The following is a 25,364-nucleotide window of genomic DNA, read 5'->3' as shown; positions in this document are numbered from 1 at the left end:
TCTTAGTGCATACCAACTGCATCATTTACTCAGTCTTTAGAGAGGAGAGATTGGAGGTCAATACACTACAGCTTAATGTACATGTGCATATGCTTAAGATAAATATTGGGTTATATACATTCTGTATCTGGTAGATGTGGAATTTCAAAACTTCCACAGAATCGTGCACCTACACCTGCCCATTTACAAGCTTCTGTACCCATATATAGTGCTCAATATAAATTTTGATTAAAGGATGAATGAACATCTAAACCTTCTGCTGGGGAGAGGATTTATTAATTTAATTAACATATTTATTTTGTACCTTTTATAGGCCAGACATTGTACTAAGGATACATTTGCTAGGGCTACTCCCGCAAAAGAAACAATCTTGGTTTCTTCTCTAGTTCTCATTCTCCTTACCCTGCCTCTATCGCTCTGTAAGAACCCATCCAATTTAGGAATTCACCAACTACTCAACTTTTAGACATCCCAAAGCCATTCTCAACAATCGCCCTCCAAGCCTGTCTTTTGTTTCTGAACTGCTATTGCTCCAAACCTAGTCTCTGTCTAGCTTTTTTATTTTTTATTTTATTTTATATTTTATTTTTGAGTTGGAGTCTGGCTCAATAACTGCTCAGAGACTTTTTGTATGTCTGGCTCTGTCACCCAGGCTGGAATGTAGTGTCATGATCTTGGCTCACTGCAACCTCTGCCTCTTGGGTTCAAGTGATTCTCATGCCCCAGCCCCCCGAATAGCTGGGATTACAGGCACCCACCACCACACCTGGCTAATTTTTGTATTTTTAGTAGAGATGGGATTTCACCAGGCTGTTCTCAAACTCCTGACCTCAAGTGATCTATCCTACCCCAGCCTCTCAAAGTGCTGGGATTATAGGCGTGAGCCACCGTGCCCAGCCTCTGTTTAACTTTAAACCTTGGATCTGGTGCCCTGATTTCAATCCTGTCTTTGTGCCTTGTAGCTATTGCTGTGTAACCACTCAAAAGCTTTGTGGCTTCAAATAATCACCATTTGTTATTGATCATCAATCTCTGAGTCATTTAGCTGATTTGGCTTATCTGGGGCAGGCTTGGTTGATCTTTGCTGGGCTGGCTTATGAACCTGAAGGGAGTTGGTGGATCAGCTGAGACTGGTTGGTCTAGAATGCTCTCACTCATGTGCCTGACATTGGGCTGTCTGCTGGCTAGGGTGCTAGGGGTGGCTGGGCCACATGTTTCTTATCATCTGTCTGGCTAAGCAAGCTTTTCTATTTGTATGGCAGAAGTAGGAGTCCCAAGAGAAACAGCAGAAGTGCAAAGACATTTTCAAGCCCAGGTTTGGATCTACTGCAACCTCACTCTGCCACATTTTACTGGCCAACCCAAGCCATAAAGCCAGCCCAGATTCAAGAGGCAGAGAAACTCCACATCTTGATGAGAAAAGTTGCAGTCATGTTATAAAGGCATGGATATGGGGAGAGGTAGAGAACTGGGGCCATTTTAATGCTGAATCTACCACAATCTTGGTACTTGAATTTATTTCTAGAGTTTGAAATACTTGACTCTTCCTGTTGATATCAGACCTGGCTCATGTCTCTGACTTTTCCAACCCTGCTACCTCAAGTAAGAATCTCCACTCAATTTTCGCCCCTTAGGGGGCACTCTCTGAAGACAGCCCCTTGCTAACAAGAAGGAAATTCAGACCCCGTTCATGAATCAGTTCCCTTATTCTTAAGTAATCTTTCTCTTGTCTTGAATAAAAGAACCCCTTCGGCTATTGTTAAAAATAGATATCTGAACCAGGCTGAACTCCGGCTGACAACTGTAATCAAAATTCTGACACCCAGAGAGGGCAGACCACATAAGAAGAACCCTTACAAGATGCTACCGTAACAAGGCTGAATCCTTATTGAAAGACAGAAATAAAATAGTGTATTTTCTCAATTCTAAAACACTTTTTTTTTTCACATTTTCACATTTCTAAAGCTGAGATGTCTTATAATCAGTGTGTATCTATAATGTGGTAAGGTCGGTGACTATCCCTCACCCCAGCCAATCCTCCTGAAAAAATAAAGCTGAATTAAAAACATAATTCATCTTTCAATTGATAGAATATTGTAACTGTGGTGGGCCACCACTCTTCGTTGCAAATGCCAATTGAGTGCTTACTAGAATGATTTAAACTGAAGCAGGAGAAAAGTAAGGCCATGAGAACCGGTAGGGTTTCCAAAAGCTTTGGCGTGTTAATGTTTCCAATTCAGGGACTTAGAGGGAATACTAGCAATACCAGGCAGGACGACACAAACAGGCGATTGCTGTCCTCCCTTGACTTTTTCTAGAATGATGATTATTGAAAGGGAACAGATGTGAGTTTCCCCTGTTTCTCCCTTCCCCTGCTACCTTCTGGCACAGTGGCTGCTGGCCACTAGAATGGAGAGAAAGGTAAAATCAAGGAGAAGAAAGAAGCCAAAGCCACAAACCGGTTGGTGGTCTTTCTGTAAGGAGCTGGCATCATCTGGTCATTGCTTGATTTGTTTCATTTGGTTGGTTTCTTTTATTGTGTCCATCATAGTAGTTAAGCAGGCAGGCTCTAGAGCCAGACTGCCTTGGTTTAAATCCCAGCTCTACTATTTTAAAGTGCTGTGACTTTAGGCAAGTAATAACCCTGCCGTGCCTCGGTTTCTGCTCTGTAAAACAGGGGTCAAAAATTAGTTGATATTTGTACACTTACAATAATATCTGCCACATAGAAACATGAAATAATTTGTTATTATTGCCTCCTACTTGAAATTCCCTTGGAGAAGAAGAATCTCCTTTCTCTGGAAAGCCAAATATAATTCTTTAAAGTCCTAGAAGCAACCTTAAGTCCCTCTCTGATGCTTATTTTCCCCCTAAGATTAAAGCCACATAGCCCTTTCCCCAAGAGGTTTGCTTTTTTGTGGGTGAAAAAAATCAGCAATATTATCATGATGAGAGTGAATTTGCTATTGAGCATATTCCTTTTTTGGTGTTCCAAACTCCACCAGTCCTAAAAAAAGGGCAGAGTTGCCCCAGCTAGAGTCAGGTGCTTATCATCATTTTGTTTAACCTTGAAATAATTCTTACTTCGTAAGCACAGAATTCACTGCATAAATTAGACCAAGGGGAATTAGAACAATGTGTGTGTAACTGTGTGCACACATGTCTCCGTAATGAATGTGGAGTTACATATATTCAGCACGTCTGTGTAAGCGCCCAGAGACTTATTCTATGCCTGAAAAATAGAGCCCAGAGAGGCATAAAGCTATTTATTTGGAAGAAATTAGACTGTTTTTTATGATTCTGAAAAAGTTAAGGCAGAAGATAGGTGGCTGCGTAGAGGGAGTTATGACTTGCGCATTTTGATTCATCTTTTCTTATTAACAGCCGCCTCTCCAGCTGCTGTACTTTCATCACCCTGCATGCCTCCATCCCTGGGCCAGAGAGATTTCCACATCACCACAGAGGCAGGGCTTCCTTCATTTTATTTATTCCATTTGGGATTAAACACATTGAAAGGGGGCCATGGCTAAATGGATGTTTCTCACCTGGCTCGGTACTTAGAAATCAAAGAAGGAGCTTCATGGTGTATGTGGAAGGGGATGGAGTGTAGAGAGGAGGAGGTGGTTTCTGCAGACAGGCAGCTCTTCCCATCTTCCCAGGAGCAAAGATTAGTTCCCAGGGCCCAGGCCTCAGTGGCAGGGGGCCAAGGAAAGCAGGCCCAAGGCCTTTCCTAACTCTTAGCCCCCAGGGATTGGCACATGCCACGGGGACAGTGAAAAACATTTAACAAAACAGGCTAGACACGTGCCACATGGCTGTGTCCTTAGAAACTTCCACACAGATCCCTGTTGGAGGCTCTTCTCCCTGTGCTGTGGCTCCCCAAAGCCTGCTTCGTTGCTGCAGGGACCTTAAGAATCCGAGGGGATTCACAGAGCCCTGGGGATTGCAACGGGATTACCGGGGAGGGATACAGGCAAAATCCCCTGAGAGGCCTGCAATGTGCTGCAGGCCTGGGGCCTTCCTGGCAGGATGGATATCTCTATTCCTGGAGCCAAAAGTTCTGGGATCTGCAGAAAGGGATCCCTCGGGGACTATAATGAATGCCGTGTTCCAGCAGTGCCAGCTCGCTTCAGCTGCTTGATTAATGACATATGAGAAGGCTCACGGCAAATTTAACAGAAGGGCGCACCCTCACACAGTGCCTGCCCTGGATAAGATCCGGCACCTCACACCCTACAGGAGACTGCAGAGGGGCTCACAGAACTCCTTCCCGAGCTCGGGATCCAGGGCGAAGCCTGTGAAGAGCCCGCCTGGGTCTCAGGTTCTGAGTCTTGAGTGCATAACAATGCGCCCCAGAGCCCGCCGAGGGGAGGACTAGCTCCATCTGCTCCTTCCCAATTCTCGGCTCCGGCGAGGGGGAGGGGGATCCCTCGGCGGTTAGGCCGGGTCCTGCACCGTTATTGGCTGACACATTTTCAAAGCTACTCTCAAAGGCTTTTATGAAAATGCTGTTGCCGGGCAGCAGCTGAAGCCATTTGCCCTAGAAAACGGATGGAAGCAGGTGTAACCACTCACCCCAACATGACCCCCAAAACATTCCCCGCGACACACACGCTAGTCTACAGTGTGTTACTTTGTCCCTGTATATTTCAATAAGGGCACCAATCTGACACCTCAGCATTCCTCCCCGAAAACGTAACCATGAGCATTGTTCTTCATGGTTTCTCTTTCAAGAGAAAGGAGGTGCCAGTCCAGGGTGGTATTCCAAGAGACACCCCAGGTTCAGCCTCGGGCTGCCTCTGGCGGCAGAAGACACAGGGTGCATCTTCCGTCTTCTAATTCCCATAGCTTTCAGGAGATAGCAGAATTGCTGGAAGTCATGAGTGTCTTAGAAAGACTGAATGCTTTTTGTTAGAGTTCTCATTCTACTAAGTACACAAAACCGAACAGCATTTAAAAATTAATGCAATGTCTAATTTTTGTTAACTGATGAAATTTCATATTTCAAAGTGCTTTGAATTTGAAGCTTTGTATTCAAAAGGACTCTTACAATCATCTAATTTGGTCATCATGATAGTCCAGTGGACTACTTACATTGGAGGAAATTAAGACACCAGAAAAAAGTAATTATTTAAGGATTCATCATGTGTAACATAGCAGAACTGGGATTCAAGTGCAAGTTTTCCAAATCCCAGTCCAATATTCTAAGCTTCCCCATTGTAATGAATGAGTTACATATATTATGAATCATTGTAACAAATTCATCATATAAATTTACCCAACATGTTTGTCATGTTTTCTTGAGAAGGTTTTAAATGTGTCAAATGTGACATTTAGGTCCTCTTCTTCACCTACTTGTAGCTCCATCCCAAATGAGGCAAATAAGTGAAATTAATGGCATGGGGCGGAATAGCAGGGTTTTGAGTTGATGGACAATAGGCAACCATTGCATTTCTTTGAGCAGAATTGTGACATCATAAATCGGCATTTTAGGAAACCTCATTGGGCAGCAGGCATCAGATGACTTCTGCGACTTCCTAAGTAGATATTACATGTATCCATGACTTCCTAAAGAAATTCAGTTCTTCAATATTGTTATCCAACCCCTAAGTGATAATAGCAATGGGAATTTCAGGCCAGGTCAAAGGCACAGGTCACTGAGAGATGACACCAAGGAAAGGCAGGGTGGAGTTATCAGCTCCCTTGAGTCATATCCATGTCCAGCTTTCCTTTGAGACAAATGTAACTTTTTGTCCCTTAAATGCAACTTTTTGTCCCTTAAGGAGTACCGTAAAGGAGGTTCTTACACCACTTAGATCAGAGGTAGGCACTACTGGGAGAAGTTAAGATTATAGGGTTGGTCTCAAGGTTACTCTTTAGCTGCAGCCCTGTATCCAGCCGCCTGGAAAACTGAATGCTATTCAGGAAGCAGGACCCCCAGCTAAGTAGGCAGAGGCAAAGGAATCCTTCTTAGTGGCCCAGTCAATCTTTGAGCTGAAATTCTTAAGCTGCCATCTACCCTTGGATCTTCCCTTCTTCACTGCTGGGGTTCTCTACTTTTAAACTATTTGTTTTTTATGAAAAAATGCTCCCCATCACTAATCATCAGAGAAATGTAAATAAAAACCAAATGAAATACCATCTCACACAAGTCAGAACGGCTACTATTAAAAAGTTAAAAAACAACAGATGCTGGTGAGGCTGCAGAGGAAAAAGTAACACTTACACACTATTGGTGGGAATGTAAATTAGTTCAGCCACTGTGGAAAGCAGTTTGGAGGTTTCTCAAAGAACTTAGAGCTGCCATCTGACCCAGCAATCCCATTACTGGGTATATACCTAAAGGAAAATAAATCATTCCGCTAAAAAGGCATTGTGCTATTCACAGTAACAAAGACAAGGACTCAACCCAGGTGCCCATCAGTGTTGGGTTGGATAAAGAAAATGTGGCACATATGCACCATGGAATACTGTGTAGCCATAAAAAGAACAAAATCATGTGCTTTGCAGCAACATGGATGCAGGTGGAGGCCATAATCCTAAGCGAATTAACCCAGGAACAGGCAACCAAATACCACATAAACATTGGGTACTCACGGAAATAAAGATGGCAACAATCGAAAAGATGACTAGAGTAGGGAGGAAGTGAGGGGGGCAACGGTTGAAAAACTATTGGATACTATGCTCAGTACCTGGGTGACAGGATCAGTCATACCCCAAAACCCAGCATCATGCAATATACCCAGGTAACAAATCTGCACATGTACCCCTGAATCTAAAATAAAACTTGAAATTATAACTTTTTTAAAAAAACTTGTTGTGTCATACACTTGTTGGCAAAGGGATCAGTCGGTTAAATAATAAACTAATAAGGCTAAAGATCCAATCCTAAGTAAAATATTTATATCATCAGTGATTTCCTAATTAGATATTACCTGTATCCATGACTTCCTAAAGAAATTCAATTATTCAATATTGCTATCTAACCCCTAAGTGATAATAATAATGGGAATTTCAGGCCAGGTCAAATGCACAGATCACTGAGAGATGACTCAATATTTTGAAAGAGGTAAAAAGTTTTGTTCTTTATTTAGACCAAATAGGTGTTCACCTACCATATGTACATTGACAGCCCACCTAACTGCAAACATATGGAGAGTAAGTCACCTCTCTAAAGGAGAGTGCAGTGGGTCATTACAATGTATAGGCAATGATAAAGGGGCAGAAAAGGAACACTTGGATTGTTTCCAGTAAGTTCATTTGAGCACTCACCCTCTCATTTATTTACCCAGGAAGTTATCCTTTTTGAGTACTTATTATGTACCATGCACTTTGCAATGCTGGACAAGATAGAGTTCTAGACAGTCCTATCTGAGTAAATAATCCCAAGCCAGTGCTTTGACCTAAGTTTTGCAAAGATTCCTTACCCTCTACAAATTCCCTGCCTATGCCTTCTGAAGGGAAAGGGGCATTTTCTTCTGCAACCCAAATTTCTGAGAGAGATGCTTGTGTGGCAGCAAAAGCTGCAAACCAGAACTCCCCTGGAGGCTGGGAAAATTGTGTTATCTCAAGAGGAGATTACACTAATCTGAATAACAAACTGCTCTGACCCACAAATCCTACCTACCACCCCCAAATCCTGAACTAACCTGATGAGATAGCAAATAGAATTGGAGCTTGTGGAGGGGTGGCCAAAAGGTACATTTGCATAGATCTCGGCTAAGAAAAATAATATCCTTTTGTTTTTGTGTCTTCAATTCACCACAACTTGAGGGGTTTTGTGACTTTATTTTGTCCTAATCCATGCTCACAGCATCCTTCTACCTTCTATCTCTGTTCTAAAGTGAAAATACAGAACCAATATCAGCTATAACCTGATTATCTGTAAAAATTGGGCCAGCGCAGGGTCATGGATAATAACCACAGATGATTTTGAAAGTCATTTAAATTTGCCTTTGGCCTACATTTGTTTACACAAGTGCATTTCAAAGCAGATTCACCTTCCTAATTACATTTTGTTTGCATTCCCTCAGCACACATTGACTGGGAAGTCAGGGAGGGGTGATGCCGAGTAGGCTGAGTGTTGAGAAAAACTGATTAAAGATAAAAATTTGTAGGAGTTAAACCACAAATTTTATTATTCGTTTAACAAATATTTATTGAACATTAACAAATGGTACAGCACAGCACTTGGTTTTGCAGGAAATATAAAGTTGAAATGAAATAGTTTCTGACCTGAAGAAGTTTGACTTCTTAGAGAGGCAATATATAAAGACTTTACATTTATGCAATAAAGATTTCACTATAGCTTTAACTATAAGCCTAAATAGGACTGTTTTTACTTCAGATATCTACAGGGCCCAGGGGGCTTTTGATTGAATGGAATTCAGATGAATAGTGATTCCTCCAATAACCATAACTGTAATTTTCTGTGCTTCTCCACTTGTATAAAATACAGTTTTCTCAGCTTGCATAAAATAGTCACAGAATCACTTCACTGGGTACTAGAACTCTCAGGACAATGGGCTGGAGAGGTTTTTTCTTGAAACTGCACATCTGCAGGTGTTGAGGAGTTCATCACTGAAGAAGCAAATACTCAGTGTCTCTCACTGTCCTCAGTTAAACCATTCTCAGGCAGGCCCTGTCATGAGCCCTTCTTTTGGTTTATCTCTATTCCCGGAATCTGCATTACACTACCCCTAGAAGGCCAGGAGCCCTCCCAATTTCAGTCCTCCACAGAAGAAAGTGTGCCAGTTTGGAAAAAAGCAGGTAAGGGGGGGCATCTTGGACCCATATGCAGAATGGGACAAAGGTGTGGCTCCACAGTACTAACCCTTCCCCTAGCCTCTCCCTCTAAAACTGGTCCCTTTCCACTCCCCTGCTGCCATTTCCATGGTGGAAAGAGGAATCGGGGATGCGGATTATGTATGTGTCACTTGCTGGGTGTGAATTGCAGACCCACCCTCACTGCCCCCACTCCTGGCAAGACCATGTTGGACCCAAGCTGTCCTTGATATATTGCAGGGAGGTGGCCTTATGCTAGGGATGAGTGAAGAATTCGCACAAGACACCTCCAGCCAGGCTTACCCAGGGCCAACATTGTCACTATCAGCACCATCATCAGAGGCACTCACACCACACGTGCCCATCTGTGCACAGGCAAGCCAGGTGTGAACATGGGTCCCAGCCTCCTACTGCAGGTTGTGACCTGTGAAATCATTTTCAGAGGTCAAACAATGTTTTTGATATATAGTAAGGGTAAGTACTGTTATGTGAAACAACATATCATTATGTATATTCTTACTCTGTATCACAGTTTTATTAGGATTCTCCAGAGAAACCAAAGCAACACCATACATATAGATATATAAAAATAAATTCATTATGAGAGATTGGCTTACGTGATTATGAAGGCTGAGAAGTCCCAGAGTCTGCTGTCTGGAAGCAGGAGGTGCAAAAAAAGCCCATGGCGCATGGTAAAAACCCCAGTTCAAGTATGAAGGCCTGAGAACAAAGAGTACCCATGCCTGACAGCAGAAGACAGATGCCTCAGCTCAAGCAGACAGAGCAAATTTACCCTTCCTCTGCCTTTTTATTCTATTCAGGTTCTCAATGCAGTGGATGCTGTCCACCAACATGGGTGAGAGAAATCTTTATTCCGTCTACAGATTCATGCTAATCTCATCCAGAACATGCCCCACAGTCACACCCAGAAGTAATGTGTTACCAGCTATCTGGGCATCTCTTAGCCCTGTCAAGTTGAAGCATAAAAAGAATCCCAAGATTTTTTTTTATAGCTACTTTATCTAGAACATGCAGCATTGATGTGGGTATGAAGGAGAAGGCCTCAGGAATGATCGCATAATACTCATTGAATCAGTACTCAGATAATAGTAAATATCTGCATCGTCTGCAAGCAAATGGCAACATAGACAAAAAGACAGGGAATGTGTAGGGTGAAGTTCCATTTTAAACAAGACTGTGTATAGAGAGTTGCCAGTTCCTTCCAATTCTTCTCATGGATTTTACATCTCCAGAAATGGCGTTTGTGCCCCTGACTCAGCAAGGGAATCAGTAGCAGCCCCGTTCAACAGCTTCTTCTATAAATGAAGAATTTTAGGAACAAGTGGGTATGGGGCAGAGGACATTGGAGCAACAGGCCCTCTCCTCAGTGTCAGATTCTGTCCCCCACCATCCCTGAGAAACGTTTTGGAGGTGCAACTTTTTGTTTGTTTGTTTTTTATTTTTGGAGACAGGGTCTCATTCTGTCACTCAGGCTGAAGTGCACTGTCACCATCTTGGGTCCCTGCAACCTCTGCCTCCTGGGCTCAAGTAATCCTCCCACCTCAGCCTCCCAAGTGGCTGGGACTATAGGTATGCATTACTACGCCCAGCTCATTTTTGTATTTTTTTTTGTAGAGATGGGTTTTCACCATGTTGCCCAGGCTGGTCTCAAACTCCTGGGCTCAAGTGATCTGTCTGCTCACTTCAGCCTCCCACAGTGCTTGGATTATAGGTGTGCACCACCACACCTGGCCTGGAGATATGTCTTATATGTCAGGACAACAATCTGGCTCCCCTGTTCAACTAGTGCTGCTGATCATGCCACCTGCTAGAACTGAGCTAAAAAGAGATTTGAAGACCAGGAAATTAACCACCTAAGTAGGAAGACCTAATGCTCCCAGAATGCCTTCCTCATCCATGGGCTAACTCATTTTTGTTTTTCCTTTTTTGAGACAGAGTCTCACTTTTGCTGCCCAGGCTGGAGTACAGTGGCACGATCTCAGCTCACTGTAACCTCTGCCTCCTGGGTTCAAGCGATTCTCGTGCCTTAGCCTCCCAAGTAGCTGGGACTACAGGCGTGTGCCACCATGCCTGGCTAATTTTTGTATTTCTATTAGAGATGGGGTTTCACCATGTTGGCCAGGCTGGTCTCAAATTCCTGACCTCAGATATCCACCCACCTCAGCCTCCCAAGGTGCTGGGATTACAGGCATGAGCCACCATGCCCGGCCATCCATGGGCTAACTCTTAAAATCAATGTGGGAGTACATTATTTCATATCAAACTCTAAATTCCCCTGAAGTGGTAACACTTTAGGCTGTCAGTCATTTATATCTCAGTATGAATTCATTTCAGATTTTTTTTCTAAAACTAAGCATCTTAGGAGGCCAAGGCAGGCAGATCACCTGAGGTCAGGAGTTCAAGACCAGCCTGCCCAACATGGCAAAATCCCGTCTCTACTAAAAATACAAAAAATTAGCCAAGCGTGGTGGGGGGTGCCTATAATCCCAGCTACTCGGGAGGCTGAGGCAGGAGAATAGCTTGAACTGGGAGGTGGAGGTTGCATTGAGCCGAGATCGCACCACTGCACTCCAGCCTGGGCAACAAGAGTGGGACTCCATCTCAAAAAAAAAACAAACAAACAAAAACTAGGTATCGATAGGAACAAAAACAAGATTGTGCCTGAGAGGACACTACTACTGTAATAGTAGCCTGAAGGAAGGAGGCTGGAGAGGCAAAGACAACCTTTTGTACTTTGCTGTGCTGGGAGCTGGTCCAGCTGAGGAACATGGCCTTCTGCCCACTAAGAACACTGCAGCCAACAGTGGTTTGAGCCAGCTTTCTAAGAACATTGGCCATTTGAGTTTGGCTTTGAACCTAGAAGTCCAAGTTCAAGTATGAAGCAGGGGAAGGTGTGGCAAAGGCATCAAGATTTTATTTTAATATTTGTCAAATCATTCTGCTCTTTTTCCTGCCCCCACCTCTACTATCACCGCCACTAGAAGAATCATTCCAATAACCCGCTAACTTGGGGCCAGATGATCTCTATGGTTTGGCCAGGAAAAGTCCAAGGGCAGAGGCACCTAAGGCAACTGTGTAGTCATCATGATAATCAATAAATAACATTAGGCATTTTCTACATGCCAGCAAGGTGCTAAATTTTTGTTTGTTTGTTTGTTTTGTTTTGTTTTGTTTTGTTTTTGAGATGGAGTTGCTCTGTCGCCCAGGCTGGAGTGCAGTGGCGTGATCTTGGCTCACTGCAAGCTCCGCCTCCCGGGTTCACACCATTCTCCTGCCTCAGTCTCCCGAGTAGCGGGGACTACAGGCACCCATCACCATGTCTGGCTAATTTTTTGTATTTTTGGTAGAGACGGGGTTTCACCGTGTTAGCCAGGATGGTCTCGATCTCCTGACCTCTTGATCCACCTGCCTCGGCCTCCCAAAGTGCTGGGATTACAGGCATGAGATGGTAAGCTTTTTATGGGGATTATTTCTTTCAATCATCACAAAACTCCACGAGATAACTCTGTCATTGTATAGATGATAAAACTAAAGCTTAGAAAGGTTAAGTAATAGGCCACAGTCACGGGGCTCGTCAGTAGTGCAGATGGAATTCAGCCAAGGCCATCTGACCCCAAACTCCTAATCAATAGGCTAAGCAGCAGCACCCCTTGGGAAGAAGTACTAGCCACTCAAGGAGTCCACCAGAAAAAGTCTGCTTCCCTCTGTTTGTCTTCCACTCAAGCCTCATCCCTTCACAATGTGACCTGGAAAGGAATTTTCCCCCATACTGCCTCCCAGGAAGCCATGGAAAGGAAGCCCCCACTGGCCCCTGCAGTGTCCTTGAAGGAGATGGATGAAGGTGAGGCAGACTTGACTCACAGCCGCTGCAGGTCCCTGTGCTGGGAAGCAGCCTCTCTACAGAGGCACACCTGGGCTCCCATCACCCCTAAGATGATATAATGGCTCAGACAAGGGGTTTGAAGCCATCAATGGACTGATAGCATAATACCCATGACTTTCACAGAACGTGTCTTTAAGTGGAAGAAATAAGGGCAGGATAATTTTAGCTCTGTGTGCCTTAGCACGGCTCCATCTCTCCTGCCACCAGGCTGGCTTCCAGACAGAGACCACTTGTGTCTTTCTGCATTGAGGCCCTCAAACCCGGCCAAGAACAACAGACTTCAAAGTTTGCGGAGTAAGTTTGGGCCGCATGGGGGGATCAGAGCTCAAGGCTCCTGCCCCATACTTGGGAACTGTGGTGTCAGCAGGAAGCCACTTTCTCTTTGAACACAGCCATGAGGTGGCGAGACTTCTGAATGTCCAAGGAGACGCTGGTGTTCCTAACATCTGGTCGCTGATGCACTGCTCCTAACATCTGGTCGCTGATGCACTGCTCCCCAAGCAGCTCTGGGCAGGCGGAAGCTTGGGGCAGGGAGAGGATGACCTGTGCGGCCTGCCGAGATGGTGAAAATCCTTCCATCTAGGAACAGCAGCCTGACGAAAGCGCCTTTTCCCATTTCCCACACACCTTCTTCTCTCCGTTTCTCTCTTTGGTCTTAGTGGTTCTTCCTTCCTTTTCCTGACTTTCTTTCTACTTCTGTAGATGTGCTTTTATGTATGTGTGGGTTTTTGTTTTTGTTTTATCCCCACTAGAGCACTGTCCACCTTTTTCTAACTTTCCCAATGTTGTGGGTCCTTAGTGGGAAAACACTGGGCCTCATAGTTTCTACTCTTACTGAAAAGTTTTACACTTTTCAGCCCTCTTGTCTTTGCTCACCAAAGTCCAGGTATATGTGCTTATTGACAGAAAAGATTCAAGAATCTGAACTATGAAGTGCACACACACATGTATTCTCTCTCTTGCTCTCTCTCTCTCTCTCACACACACACACACACACACACACATCCTTTCCATACCCACTCAACTTCATTAGAGCCAGTTAAAGATAATGATCTTTCTCTGGTTATGGTCTCCACATCAATGTGACACCTCATATCCAACCATCTTTGGAACTCAGGGACTGAGTTTATTTAGCTGTTGGTGAAATGTAAGTGACCCCATAAAGCCAAAGACTGGATAACCACATACCAAGGAGTGTACCAGGTATTGCCACTGGGTGATACTATATCTCATCGGCACTCCCCTGCCTAGGTGGCAAGTAAAGTTCTGACACACTATTTCTATTCCCTGACTTTAAGAAAAAGGTGCAGAGTTGCAAACTACTGCCAACCTAATCTTATTTTTTCAACTCCCCCCACTGTCACTTACTTGTTTTATGAATGCGAACCATCTTAGCATCTCTTTGCATCAGTTTCTTCATCTGTAAAATGGGGATAATAAAAATTACCTATCCCTTAGGGTCATTATGTCAAATAAATGTGAGACAGTTATAGTTCTTGGCTACAAGCAACAGAATCCAACTCTAGATTCTGGGTTACAGGAGTAAATAATTTCTCTGGGACAGCCCTGTCAGAATTAGTCAACTGCAATCATTTTTCCATCCTGGTTTCACTAAGGTTTCACATTTCTAAGAGAGAGAGGGGGCCTGATTGGTCTAGCATAGGCCACATACCCATCCTTTTTACCAGCGAAGGACACAGGAATTTGACTCACAGGTGTGGTATGAGACCTAAAGTTATGGCCCAAAATGAGGAAGGCCTCAAATGACCTAAGTGCAAACTTCTTTCTCCCTCTCCTCCTACAAATAAGGTCCCCTAGCCAAACATCTCTCCTTATCAAATGAACAAAGTGCAATTCCTGCTTATCCCTGAGTAGTGGGTTTCAGTTCCCTGCTGACCTGTGGAATTACTCAAATGACCCAATCACATCTTTATAAGGTAGCAGGGACACGCCTACCCTCTTGATACTACAAAGTCTGTCTCCCACAGCCTCTGCTTGTTCACTCTATTCCTGAGCATAACCCCCTATGGCTCTGTGTGGCCGGTGGTGTCCTCCTCCCCCAGGCTGTGTGTGTAAGTGACTAATAAAATGCTGGCAACCTCACCTGTCCAGGGTCAGGTGTCCTGTGTGTTCAGCCATCCCCATAACCCTACAGCAAAGATCCCTCTCTCACCAATGGGGAGAAGAGAAGGCAAACAAAACAAAAGGCCCCCAAAGACTGCATGTAATGGGGAATAGGTGGGCTCCAAAAGGAAAATCAGGAGTTGATTTTCCGCTTTAAATCTGCTGTTACCACAAGAGGAGGAGGGATGCAGGACAAGCAAAAACAACTGGCATTCAAACACCATGAAAAGTGCTTAACACAGTACCTGAGAAACAGAATAGGACCTGAAAATGTAGGTAGTAGTAATATTATTTTCATATTATTATGGAATTCAACAAACTCTCCAAAAAGAAACCTCTCATTGCAGCATTTTTCATGTTCATGGAGTACTTTTTGTCCCTGCCCCCTGCAACCTTTCCCCAGCACCTACACAACAGTCCAGGGCAACAAGCATCAAGAAACCAAAGGCATCTTTAAGGCAACCACAGGTGTGAGTCCCAATGCACGAGGCACAAAGATGCCGGAAGAGGACACCCCTTTGCATGGGATTCCTGAGTTGGCAGGTGAATGAGGCCCAAGAAGGAGATCACACAAGGACCTTGCTTTGCAAATGAAGTCACTGTCAGCCAAAAATGCATCAGGCTGGAAGTGAACAGGTGATGAGCCAGTACCTCTGTACTGAACCACTCCCCTGCTCATTTGCCTTTTTCAGGGAACACTTGAAAACACTACTTCTGGCAAGGGTTGGCCTTCAGAGTAGACAGTGTGGCCACTGCACCATGATGTATCCCAATCACAAGTGCCAGACAGAGCCCCCTGACCCCAAATACTAATCCATTGTCTATCATTCTGCCATTAAAATGTCATTCTTCTGATTTCCAACAGTACTTTTCAAAATGACACAGGTCCCACCTCATAAGCAAATACTTTACCTGCAACGTTTGATCTCCTTAAGCTGGGAAGCAAAATAGGACACAGGCTGGATACCTGACTGGAAGCAGAGCACCTGACTAGGACAAGACCCAGGAGGGAGGAAAGGAGGACTGATAAGTGGCTGGGAACACATACCAGCAACAAATATTGAGACAGATACTCAGTGGGCTGGGGTCAGCCAGCATTACCCCTGACTTGAACTGTGGAACCATTCAGCTAAGTGATGTGGCTGCACCCTGGCATCACCCCAACTTTTGTCTACCAGGAGCTCAAGGCCTTGGCATCTGCATTAACAGCCAGGAATATCTTGGCCCCAGATACTGGCTAAGTTCCAAACATCTCCAGATGCTACACAGGGCCTGAGATCTCACCACCTTGAATAGCAGCAAACTCTAACCTGATCTTCCCATCATATTAATCTCTGTTTTCCTCCTTTGCTTTCCACCATCCTAGAGCTTCTAATTTGCAGAATTTAGAAATCAAAATTCTTGAGCAGTTGTTTGCATAGCTCTGTCCTGTTTCAGAGTATGAATGATAACAACAGTAGGTGCAATAATTTTTTAGAGCTTATTAAATGTCAGGAACCCTATAAGTAACTTATTTACTCCCCTACAATAACCCTGCAAAGTGAACTTTGTTACTCCCTTTTAACAAGTGAAGAAATCTAAGTCACACATAGTAGGGGGAAGAGCTGGAATTCAGATCTAACTCTAAAGCCTCAAACACACTCATTGCCTCTTGAAAAAGAATGCTGGACTTATCATCATGTGCCAATCCTGCCAAACAGGTTAGCCACACATCCATGAAGTACCCATGAAAATGTGAGTTTTTCCTGAAGTAAAGCTTCTCAGGCATTCAGAATGTAAACTCATACAGCTACTTGGATGTCAATCCATGGCCACATTTGACCTGATTACTCAGGTCTTACAGAGCCCAGACCCTGCCCTACAGGCTAATCAACACATCTTGTTCCATCTGAATTTGACCATAAAATCCAGCTATCTTTTTAGTCTGTTTCTAGAGCCCTTATTGATATATCCTTCCAATGTGCTCACATGTCACCCACGGCCAGAACATAAAAATGTCTCTGGCTTGGAACACCATATGAACAGTATTTACACCTTTTAAAAATATGGGCATCCTTCAAAATACCCACACTTTATTATAAACAATACCCTTTAGGATGTTCTAACACAGAAGTATTCTATTCCTTCTGTTCTTCTATTGTAGTCATGGAGACCTCAGATTTGGTTGAAATAAACAGACAAAATTAAAACCTGCACAAAAAGTTGGTATCAGAGCAAACAATATTGACAGTTTATATTTCAGGGGTATCTTTGTCTGAGGAAATCAATCATTCTACAGACATGACCTCATTCTGATCTCTCAGGTAGGAAAAGGACAGTCCTGCCTTCCTCTTAAGATCCACAAAGGACTCATGGTGACGACCAGGTAAAGGGAAGACTGGGGCTGTAGCACCCTGAAATATATGGCTGAAACTAAAGTATTTCACCTACCCAGTTGTTTGGCATCAGACTGGTCAAATTAATCATTTGAATTTAATATTTTAATTGGTCAAGTCAGCCAAAGTGGTATAAGATAAGAATTGGCCAAGTTGCCATTGTCCCAAATTGAGCCATGGCGACCAACTAAGAATAAATCTTGGGTGGCTCACTCAAAGATACATATAATTTTAAAAAAGAAATATTTCCCTGCTGTTAACAACATTGCTCTCTTTATTTTACTTCCTTTTTTCTTTTTCTTTGAGACAGAGTCTTGCTCTGTCACCTAGGCTGGAGTGCAGTGGTGTGATCTCAGCTTACTGTAAACTCCGGCTCCCAGGTTCAAGTGATTCTCCTGCCTCAGCCTCCCAAGTAGCTGGGATTACAGGTGCATGCCACCACACCTGGCTAATTTTTGTATTTTTAGTAGAGACGGGGTTTCACCATGTTAGCCAGGCTCTTCTAGATCTCCTGACCTCAAGTGATCTGCCTGCCTCAGCCTCCCAAAATGCTGGGATTACAGATGTGAGCCACCACGCCCGGCCTCTCTTTAATGACTGCAGTTGTCCCATACATTGCACTGGCACCGGGGGATACCTTTAAAATACAAATCTAATCACCTTACCCCCACTGACCACAGGATGAGCCTGAGGTCCTTCCTGATGACACAAGGGCCTTAACTGACCTCTGGACCACTTTCCTGTTTCACCTCTCTCCCCTGTCCCCACTGCCATGCTATAGTTGTGAGATGCTATTAGTAACTAGCAATTGTTTAAATGCTCAAGCTGTTGCCAAAGCCATTTACTGTGCCTGGAAATACTACATCTCCCATGGTACGCATACATGCCAGCCCTGACCCCATCATTGCCTGTTTGAAAAACGCCAATTTATCTCTCTTTCCTTTTATGGTCACTTTTTAAAGTAATTTTTTATTGCAAAAGAAGTACACAGAAAATACAGTACATAAAACAGAAACAAGAAAAGTAGAAGTACACATTATCATGATACCAAAGATAAAATTGTTTGCATTTTGATATATTCCTCACAATCCTCTTCGTGTGCACATTTATAGACATTTTCTACCATGCCAATTTGACTTTTGAGACTCATCTCAAATGCCACTTCCTATAAGAAGACTTTTCTAACCTTTCCTCCCCCTCATGCCCCCAAACTTAATCTCACTCACTCCCACTCACCCTACAGGTTTCAGCTTAAATGTCATATCCTCAGACAGTTTTTTCCTGACCCGCATAGTAAATGACATCACCCCAGTTACTCTTTGATAGCACACTGTTCTTTCTTTCATAAAACTATCTGAATTTATCATTATAAATATATTTGTGTATTTATGCATTCATGTCTTTCTTTCCATTAGGCTGTAAGATCCACGAGAGTAGAGACAATTGCTGGCCGTGCTTATCACTGTGGACCCAAAGCCTGAAATAGCATCTGGTTCATTAAACACATGATGAATATATGTTGAATAACTAAATGAATGAAAACACCGTTCTTCAAGCTCCCACTAACGCCTTACCACTCTCTACCATGTCAACTTATTTTATTATAACAATTCCTCATCATTAAACCATATGGTCCTGGAAGAAAAAGACTGTTTTTAAGTCTATAAAGTCATATTTATATGTGAAATCATAGTTACATCCCCATAACACAATGTCCTGCATATGGTAGATATTCAATTATTAGGAATGAGAAAAATGTAATGAATGAATGAATTGCTATATGGGCAGGGCAGCTTGCCAGTGATGCTCTCAAGTGATCCTTTTTCTTAAATAAATCTTTCCTTCCTGGTTTTAATCATAGTTTCCATGTAACACCAAAATATAACTGAAAAGTAAAAACATTGCTTTGTGCTCCAGATGTTTCGTTTTCAGAAGCCAAACATCCAGATCATTTGGACCCATATGAAAAACTGAGCATCTCTTCATCCAAATGTTTGGCATTTTCTTGGCTTATTCAGAGTCCAAAGGAAGAAAGAAATGGATGCGTTACCCCTCCGCCATCAATACAGAGAGAAAACGAAAATAAATAATTAGTATGATTAAAGCCCACATTTTCAATGCGCCATAATCTTTCTATAATACATTCCAAAGAGCACTGATTTACATAAGAGACAACTGTTGTATGGGAACATCAGTGAGTTTGCTTTCAGCTACAAAGAAGAAAACCCACTGAAAGTGGCTTACCCATCAATAATATTTATTGTAACGTATAAGAGGAAGTCTGGAGTTTGGCTTATTCAGCAGCTCAGCAGCATCAACAAAGACCTGGGTATTTTCTAACTTTATACCCTGTCTTTCCTAGAAAACATCTTTCTCCCAGTTTCAAAGTGATGGAAGTAGTCCAGGTGTCACATACACAACAAATAGCATCCTGCAAAGCAGGCAGTTACTCTCACATACCCCTTTAAATTGGCACAAAAAACCTGAGCACGCTCCCCACTCCCCATCTGGCTTCTTCTCAGGTCCTATAGGCCATGATTGGGCCCTGTGTCTATGCTTCACCCAGTTATTGGAAAGGGGAATAAGATTATCAGTATTGCTTTAGATTAGCAGTTTCCTAACTTTAGCCCATATCAGAATCACCTAGAAGTGACCCAGCATCACCCAGATTGTGGGGCTCTATCCCCAGAGTCTTTTATTCAAGTGGGGCCTGAAATTTTGCATTTAGAATAAGTTCCCAGATAATATTGATGCTGCTCGTCTTGAGACCACATTTTTGGAACATCTGACTTAGACCAATCATGACCCACCTGCCAGCAATGGGGAGGGAGCCAAGCCTGCCAGGTGTCTTGGTTGCCTGAGAGCTATACAGAATTGTGGTTTTTTCTCAGCAAGGAACAGCAGTGTGGCTAGTAATATTAGGGTCTGCCACAGTGAAACAGAATAATAATACTGGAATGTATTGAGAGCTTTGTATGTACCAAAAATTGCTCTAAAAACACAATATAGTCACCCTTGATATCCAAGAAGGATAGGTTCTTTCATATCCAAGGGGCATAGGTTCCCATAGTACCAAAATCCATGGATATTCAAGTCCCTCATATAAAATGGCATCGTATTTGCACATAACGTACACACATCCTCCCCTGTACTTCAAATCATCTCTAGATTGCTTATAATACCTAATACAATATAAATGGAATGAAAATAGTAGTTACACTATTTTTTGGTTTTTTTTTTCCTAGAGACAGAGTCTCACTTTGTCGCCCAGGCTGGAGTGCAGTGGCTTGATCATAGCTCATTGCAACTTCCACCTCCCGGGTTCAAGCAATTCTCCTGCCTCAGCCTCCTGAGTAGCTGGGACTACAGGTGTACACCACTATGCCTGGCTAATTTTTTGTATTTTAGTAAAGACAGGGTTTCACTGTGTTGCCCAGGCTGGTCTTGAACTCCTGAGCTCAGCCAATCTGCCCACCTTGGCCTCCCAAAGTACTAGGATTACAGGCGTGAGCCACCACACCTGGCCTGTATTTTTATTTATATTATTTTCGTTATTGTATTGCTATTTTTTATTGTTTTTTTCTGAATATTTTTCATCCACAGTTGGTTGAATCTGCAAATATGGGAACCCCCAGACATGGAAGGCCAAGTGTTTACATTTTTAAATCTCTCAAATGATTCTTTGAGGTAGGTATCTATTATGTCCATTTACAGATCAGAAAATTGAGAAACAGAAAGCTACAGAAATTGCCCATAGTCATACTGCTAGTAAGTTCTGTAGCCTCAGTTTAAACCACGATCTGTGTAACTTTCACAGCCCAAACTCTTAGCTATGATGCAATTTGGGGACCTGAGTTTGAATTCTGGCCCTGCCGCTTTTCTGTGCCTCGGATCATCATCCAAGGTCAAATACAAATGCCACCACCTAGATTCACCTTGAGAATGATCACAATTTAGTGAAAAGTGAATGCACTTTGGGATCAGGCAGAAAATCAGGCTTCCTGCTGTGTGACTTGGCTAAGTCTTTTCATCTGTCCAATCTCATCTTCCCCCAAGGTATAACGAACATACTAGTTCTTGTCTCACAGGAAATTTGGAGGAAGTGTGTGGTAAAATACTTTACCCTATCCCTGGCACATAGTAGCCAGTCAATATGAGTGGCTCTCATTACTATTAATTACCAGCTCTGTGATCTTGGACATTCATCTGTAAAACTAGAGCTTTACAGAATACTTAGGAAGTCTAAACAAGCTCTGAGAAAATGCCTGGTACATTTTTATGCAAATGACCTGCTGCATTATAATTGTATGCAGTTAAATGAAAGCCACACTACTTCCTGTTATAAGAAAGTTAAAACCGTCCTCATCTTCACCCTCAACAGAAGGAGAAAACTAAGGCTGAGGCTGGAGGAGCAAGAGGGAAAGAAGAGGCTCCTGGAACCATCAATTACTTTCCTATGGAAAAGAGTCAGACTCATTTTTCTTCCCGAAACTAACAGAGTATCTCCTTCCTTTTACATGCCAATGATTTTCACCTGAAATTGTTGAGATAAGATGGCACAGCTAACCTTAGCACACAGACGGTTTCATTATGTCATCATTTCAGCTCATTTCATCAGTGAAACCCTGGAAAGGATTTATCTGCAATTAAAAGAACTAAAATTCTGGTGTTTCAGAGTCTCAGCAAGGCCTGCCCTAGTGGGTGTCCCTATCTGAAAGAGTGCCCCCATCCTGTGCCCACTGTCACCGTTGGTTCCCTCCCCTATTGTGTTTTCTTCAGGGAACCTAACACCTTCTAAAATTACAATGTCAGTTTACTTGCTAATGATCTGCCTCCCCCATAAGAAGTAAACTCTAAAAAGAGAGGAATTTTGTCTGTCCTGGTCACTGGTATGTCCTCAATCCCTAGAACCATCTTTGGCTTACAGTAGTTACTAATTAAATATGTTGAATGAATGAAGAAATAAATAAATGGATATTTAAATAGCAGAGACAAGTTCATCTCTTTTTCCAAGCTGAAATTTTACTGAGTATAAGACAGTAACCCAATTATCCTAATGGTATACTCATTAATATTTCATCAAAGGAGAGAATACAAATGAAAGGACTATGAAAACTGTTGTCCATGTAGCTGGAATCTTACCTTGAGGACCTAAGTCTGTGCTGAGATGTAGACAAGTTTAAGTATGACCAAGGGTGTGATGACCTCACATGGTGGGGGCCAAAGCACCTCTGTCCTGGGACAGAGCATATCCAAAGGTAAGAGAGAGTTGGAATATCTAGGAAAGATCCCAGACAAGCCAGCGTGAAGGAATATTTTGAGGCAAGCCAGGCTCTGTGTCTCAGCAGGTCCTGCAACCACAGACTTACATCTGAGTCCTAGAGAGACAGAACTGAAGCAGAATCCAAAAAGAAACAGAATTGATTCAGCAGTTGGAGCAGTAGACAACCAACATCTGCATCTGGAAGGGGAAATCCCAAAGATGTTGTCAAATTTGGACGGCACCATGGTATTTTCAGAGGCATTAGAAACACTCCACAAGGCAGTGGCGGCAAGACCTCCACCTGGCATCGCACTTCCTGAAGCAGCCAGGCAGATGCCAGCAGTGGAGCCTCAAGTGGACATCTCTGGCATGGTGGGAGCCATGATACTGCAGTGAACTCAGAGACATCATCTAAGCTGACTAGAATAGAGAAAATTGGCAGACTCCACATGACAGCTGAGAGGACAGGTTAATGAGCACACATTAAGCAACATGGAATCTAGAGCCCTAGAACAATATGAGAAAAAATGGAAAAGGGACTAGAGAACAGAACACTGTTTTCTGGCTGTTGTCTTAACCCTCTTCTTTTTATAGTTTTAATTGCTGTGATATGGCGTGCTTTACCAAAAAAATAAATAAATAAATACAACTGGGTCATCTTAAGAGCCTCTCTCCTCCCACCTTGAATCCAATCTCAACACATTGACAAGTTAGGCAAACATATGTACATTCACTGTAATAGCGTCGGATGGAAATGGGACATTTTAATGGAAATGTCGAAGGGATTCAGAGGTTGATGTGACACCTTTTTCCCAAATAAACAGTTTCTAAAAATTGCTTTTGAAAAGCATGCTTACCCACCCAACTACCTCCACAATGACTGAAATCTTCCCATGTTTCCCCGGTTTCTTTCTTGTCCCAACAGCTCATTCCCCATCTATCCCAGGTATCCCATTATTAGGCCTTCTTAGTCCCATGCCTTCTCTATGCACAAAGGCCAGGAGTTGCACAGCACAGAGTAGCCTTCCTCCTGGGAAGGAAGTGTTAACGCTCACGCTCATTCTTCCTCTATCACAGAAATCAAAATCAGAAAAGCAGTTTTAAGTGAGAGGAGAAAAAAAGTTAGACTCTTTCCAAAAATGTATAAGTATCCTTTACAAATGATACCACAAGAAAAGAAGAAAATTCATGTAAATGTAGGAAAAATAGGATACCTAAAGAGTAGAAACATGAATTGTTTGAAAATTTTCAAAATCAAAAGTAAACTCTATTTTTCTTTTTCTTTCTTTTTTTTTTTTTTTTTTAAGACAGAGTCTCTCTCTGTCACCCAGTGGTGCAATCTTGACTTCCCAGGTTCAAGCGATCCTCCCACCTCAGCCTCCTGAGTAGCTGCGACTACAGGCGCATACCACTGCACCCTGCTTCCCCCTACCTTCCCGTAAAGATGAGGTCTCACTATATTGCCCAGGCTGTTCTCAAACTCCTGGGCTCAATGACCCTCCTGCCTTGGCCTCCCAAAGTGCTATGATTATAGGCATGAGCCACCACACCCGGCTATTTTTCATTTACATAGACTGGGGAGAAAGGAAAAAAAAAACACTGTTGCAGAGCAACCAAAATAAATGCAGTATGTTTATACCATTTATAGTCACTTTTGTTAGTTAAGGGTAAAATATGTTACACACTGTAACTTGGATTCCTTATGAAATTATCATTTTTTTCCTCCAATCTCTCTAATTTGCCCATACCCTATTTCTTCTAGTCTAATCAGTTTTACTTACACTAACCTCCAGCCAGTTTGCCTAATTGAAATTTGTTTCTGAGCTATCCACATAATTTCTACTTCTTCAGAAATATGTTTAGATGATTCTCTTCTAAAGCATCTGATCACTTTGTAATTGCTGAAAACTTATCTTAAATATTTTATTCATTATTTTGAATTTTTCCAAAAGATAAAATTGACCTGAAGATTTTAAAAAGTCTTTTCTTGTTTGTTTGTTTGTTTTGTTTTTTCTTTCCTCTACCTCCCTCAGAGCTTACAATTCTATTTTTGAGTAGCAAAAGTTGCAAATAGGTTTTTGAGAAATGATTGGATTTAAGTGCAGATTTTCATAAGAAAATGACTAGTCATAAGATAGCAGTGGACTACATGGTGTCATTTTAAAGTTCTCTCGCAAAAATCTTCACCAACCCTGCTTTGTGACCCCAAATGCCTACTATGTAAGAGTATAGCCTTTTAAGTAGAAGCTTCGGATTTTCTGTTAAAATGAAACCATCTATGGAAGGGATAATATCTCACTTCTCCGCTCAAAATCATCCATTCATTCCCCACTGGCTACCAAATAAATTCCAAGTTCTTCAATTTGTCATTCGAAGCTCTCAGAGATGTGCCAACTTTGCCTTCTCAGCATCGTCCCATTAACCTCCTTCAGAAATGCACTACCACTGTTCACTGCAGGCCCATGTTCTGAGCATGCCCAGTACATTCCTTCCTCTAGGGCTTTGCTTATAATTTGCTCAGCATGCCTGCCCTCTCTATTTACCCATGTGTGTTCATCAATATCCTTCCTCCAGCACTTGGTCTGCAGCACTTCAATTCTTGATTATAATTATATGTGTGTGTGTGAGTGCGTGCACGTGTGTGTGTATAATTATACATATATATGTGTGTGTATATATATATACACATATATATGTGTGTATATATGTATACATATATATATATATGATTTTAATCTCCCTGATTTAGTCTTCTTTAGTCTGATAAAGATCTTCTTCACTTTAACATGACAGAACCCCCAGTTTATTCATTTACTCGATAAATATTTATTTAGTGCCTATCATGTCCCAGGTTCTAGAAATCGGGATGCCACAGTGAAAAACGCAGAACAGACAGACCATTCAAGTTGAATTA

At 42.6% G+C, this 25,364-nt stretch overlaps 1 long non-coding RNA gene across 1 annotated transcript; it reads left to right on the top strand.

Annotated features, from left to right (window-relative positions):
- Positions 1–16,971: 16,971 nt before the first annotated feature.
- Positions 16,972–18,834, top strand: LOC109029251 (uncharacterized). Its single transcript, XR_002008328.2, has 2 exons — positions 16,972–17,177; positions 18,603–18,834. It is a non-coding gene; the product is annotated as an uncharacterized lncRNA (long non-coding RNA).
- Positions 18,835–25,364: the final 6,530 nt, after the last annotated feature.

This window comes from Gorilla gorilla, chromosome 1, assembly GCF_029281585.2.
Source record: "Gorilla gorilla gorilla isolate KB3781 chromosome 1, NHGRI_mGorGor1-v2.1_pri, whole genome shotgun sequence".
In the NCBI taxonomy this organism is placed as follows: Eukaryota; Metazoa; Chordata; class Mammalia; order Primates; family Hominidae; genus Gorilla; species Gorilla gorilla.
Note: the sequence above shows the minus strand (reverse complement) of the source record. Positions and strands in the feature narration are given on the sequence as shown.